The sequence below is a fragment of the Triticum urartu genome, chromosome 3A, assembly GCF_056163025.1.
Source record: "Triticum urartu cultivar PI428250 chromosome 3A, HENAU_Tu73, whole genome shotgun sequence".
Taxonomy (NCBI): Eukaryota; Viridiplantae; Streptophyta; class Magnoliopsida; order Poales; family Poaceae; genus Triticum; species Triticum urartu.
The window spans coordinates 554119388-554123962 of record NC_141875.1 but is presented as its reverse complement, the minus strand read 5'-3'; positions in this window follow the sequence as shown (position 1 = coordinate 554123962).

Sequence of the window (4575 nt, the reverse complement as noted above, 5' to 3'; positions counted from 1 at the left end):
TCTAGTCACTATCACCAAGTTACTAAAACTTCGTGATGAACTATAATATGCAAGGGATAACGGAAACGATTCCCAAGCTCTTCGTGATGCTGAAATCGACGAAGGTAGAAATCAAGAAAGAGCATCAAGTGTCGATGGTTAACAAGACCACTAGTTTCAAGAAAAGGGAAAAGGGATAGAAGGGAAACTTCAAGAAGAACGACAAGCAAGTTGCTGCTCAAGTGAAGAAACCCAAGTTTGGACCTAAGCCTGAGACTAAGTGCTTCTACTGCAAAGAGACTAGTCACTGGAAGAGTAACTGCCCCAAGTATTTGGCGGATAAGAAGGATGGCAAGGTGAACAAAGGTATATTGGATATACATGTTATTGATGTGTACTTTACTAGTGTTTATAGCAACCCCTCGGTATTTGATACTAGTTCAGTTGCTAAGAGTAGTAACTTGAAAGGGGAGTTGCAGAATAAACAAAGATTAGTTAAGGGTGAAGTGACGATGTGTGTTGGAAGTGGTTCCAAGAATGATATGATCATCATCGCACACTCCCTATACTTTCGAGATTAGTGTTGAACCTAAATAAATGTTATTTGGTGTTTGCGTTGAGCAAGAATATGATTTGATCATGTTTATTGCAATACGTTTATTCATTTAAGTTAGAGAATAATTGTTATTCTGTTTACATGAATAAAACCTTCTATGGTTATATATCCAATGAAAATGGTTTGTTGGATCCCGATCGTAGTGATACACATATTCATAATATTAAAGCCAAAAGATGCAAAGTTAATAATGATAGTGCAACTTATTTGTGGCACTGCCGTTTAGGTCATATTGGTGTAAAGCGCATGAAGAAAATCCATGCTGATGGGCTTTTGGAATCACTTGATTATGAATCAGTTGATGCTTGCGAACCATGCCTCATGGGCAAGATGACTAAAAACTCCGTTCTCCGGAACAATGGAGCGAGCAACAGACTTGTTGGAAATAATACATACTGATGTTTGCAGTCCGATGAGTGTTGAGGCTCGCGGCAGGTATCGTTATTTTCTGACCTTCACAGATGATTTGAGCAGATATGAGTATAGCTACTTGATGAAACATAAGTCTGAAACATTTGAATAGTTCAAAAGAATTTCAGAGTGAAGTGGAAAATCATCGTAACAAGAAAATAAAGTTTCTACGATCTGATCGCAGAGGCGAATATTTGAGTTACGAGTTTAGTCTTCAATTTAAACAACGTGGAATAGTTTCACAAACTCATGCCACCTGGAACACCACAGCATAATGGTGTGTCCGAACGTCATAACCGTACTTTATTGGATATAGTACAATCTATGATGTCTCTTAACGATTTACCACTATCGTTTTGCGGTTATCCATTAGAGATAGCTGCACTCACGTTAAATAGGGCACCATCTAAATCCATTGAGACGACACCATATGAACTGTGGCTTGGCAAGAAACCAAAGGTGTCATTTCTTAAAGTTTGGGGTTGCGATGCTTATGTGAAAAAGTTTCATCCTGATAAGTTCAAATCCAAATCGGAGAAATGTGTCTTCATAGGATACCCAAAGGAGACATTTGGGTACACCTTCTATCACAGATCCGAAGGCAAGACATTCATTGCTAAGAATGGATCCTTTCTAGAGAAGGAGTTTCTCTCGAAAGAAGTGAGTGGGAGGAAAAGTAGAACTTGATGAGGTAACTATACCTACTCCCTTATTGGAAAGTAGTTCATCACAGAAATCTATTCCTGTGACTCTTACACCAATTAGTGAGGAAGCTAATGATGTTGATCATATAACTTCAGATCAAGTTACTACCGAACCTCGTAGGTGAACCAGAGAGAGATCCGTACCTGTGTGGTACGGTAATCCTGTTCTGGAGGTCATGTTACTTGACCATGATGAACCTACGAACTATGAGGAAGCGATGATGAGCCCAGATTCCGCGAAATGGCTTGAGGCCATTAAAACTGAGATGGCATTCATATATCAACACAAAGTGTGGACTTTGGTCGACTTGCCCTATGACCGGCAAGCCATAGAATATAAATGGATCTTCAAGAGCAAGACGTACGTTGATAGTAGTGTTACTATCTACAAAGCTAGACTTGTCAAAAAAGGTTTAGACAAAGTTCAAGGTGTTGACTACGATGAGATTTTCTCACTCGTAGCGATGCGTAAGTCCGTCCGAATCATGTTAGCAAATTGCCACATTTTATGAAATCTGGCAAATGGATGTCAAAACTACATTCATTAATGGATCTCTTAAAGAAGAGTTGTATATGATGCAACCAGTAGGTTTTTTCGATCCTAAAGGTGCTAACAAAGTGTGCAAAGCTCCTGCAATCCATTTTTGGACTGGTGCGAGCATTTCGGAGTTGGAATATACACTTTGATAAGTTGATCAAAGCATATAGTTTTATACAGACTTGCAGTGAAGCCTGTATTTACAAGAAAGTGAGTGGGAGCACTACAACATTTCTGATAAGTATATGTGAATGACATATTGTTGATCGGAAATAATGTAGAATTTTCTGGAAAGCATAAAGGAGTATTTGAAAGGAGTTTTTTCAAATAAAGACCTCGGTGAAGCTGCATACATATTGAGCATCAAGATCTATAGAGATAGATCAAGACGCTTGATAAGTTTTTTTTCAATGAGTATATACCTTGATAAGATTTTGAAGGAGTTCAAAATGGCTTAGTCAAAGAAGGAGTTCTTGCCTGAGTTATAAGGTATGAAGTTGAGTAAGACTCAAAGCCCGACCATGGCAGAAAAATAGAGAGAGAATGAAATTCATTCCCTATGCCTCATCCATAGATTCTATAAAGTATGCCATGTTGTGTACCAGATCTATTATATACCCTACACTGAGTTAAGCAAGGGAGTACAATGGTGATCTAGGAGTAGATCACTGGACATCGGTCAAAATTATCCTTAGTGGAATAAGGATATGTTTCTCGATTATGGAGGTGACAAAAGGTTTGTCGTAAAGGGTTACATCGATGCAAGTTTTGACAATTAGCTAAAGTAGCTCCGTCTAGAGCATTGTAGACATAGAAGTTTGCAAGATACATACGGATCTGAATTTGGCAGACCCGTTGACTAAACTTCTCTCACAAGCAAATCATGATCACACCTTAGTACTCTTTGGGTGTTAATCACATAGCGATGTGAACTAGATTATTGACTCTAGTAAACCCTTTGGGTGTTGGTCACATGACGATGTGAACTATGGGTGTTCATCACATGGAGATGTGAACTAGATTATTGACTCTAGTGCAAGTGGGAGACTGAAGGAAATATGCCCTAGAGGCAATAATAAAGTTATTATTTATTTCCTTATATCATGATAAATGTTTATTATTCATGCTAGAATTGTATTAACCAGAAACTTACATGTGTGAATACAAAGACAAATAGAGTGTCACTAGTATGCCTCTACTTGACTAGCTCGTTGAATCAAAGATGATTAAGTTTCCTAGCCATAGACATGAGTTGTCATTTGATTAACGGAATCACATCATTAGACAATGATGTGATTGACTTTACCCATTCCGTTAGCTTAGCACTTGATCGTTTAGTATGTTGCTATTGCTTTCTTCATGACTTATACATGTTCCTATGACTATGAGATTATGCAACTCCCGTTTTACCGGAGGAACACTTTGTGTGCTACCAAACGTCACAACGTAACTGGGTGATTATAATGGTGCTCTACATGTGTCTCTGAAGGTACTTGTTGAGTTGGCGTATTTTGAGATTAGGATTTGTCACTCCGATTGTCGGAGAGGTATATCTGGGCCCACTCGGTAATGCACATCACTATAAGCCTTGTAAGCATTGTAACTAATGAGTTAGTTGCGGGATGATGTATTACGGAATGAGTAAAGAGACTTGCCGGTAACGAGATTGAACTAGATATTGAAATACCGACGATCGAATCTCGGTCAAGTAACATACCAATGACAAAGGGAACAACATATGTTGTTATGCGGTTTGACCGATAAAGATCTTCGTAGAATATGTGGGAGCCAATATGAGCATCCAGGTTCCACTATTGGTTATTGACCGGAGATGTGTCTCGGCCATGTCTACATAGTTCTCGAACCCGTAGGGTCCGCATGCTTAAAGTTCGGTGACGATCGGTATGATGAGTTTATGTGATTTGATGTACCGAAGGTAGTTCGGAGTCCCGGATATGATCACGGACATGACGAGGAGTCTCAAAATGGTCGAGACGTAAAGATCGATATATTGGAAGGCTATATTCGGACATCAGAAAGGTTCCGAGTGATTCGGGTATTTTTCGGAGTAATGGGGAGTTACGGGAATTCGTCCGGGGAGTCAATGGGCCTTAATGGGCCTTAGTGGGAAGGAGAGGCAGCAGCCAGGAGGTGGCGCGCGCCCCTCCCAAGCCCAGTCCGAATTGGACAAGGGGTTTGGGGCGCGGCCCCCCTCTCCCTTCCTTCTCCACTCCCCCTCCTTTCCCCCTTCTCCTAGTTGGACTAGGAAAGGAGAAAACCTACTCCTACTAGGAGTAGGAATCCTACTCCCTTGGCGCGCCCCTCCT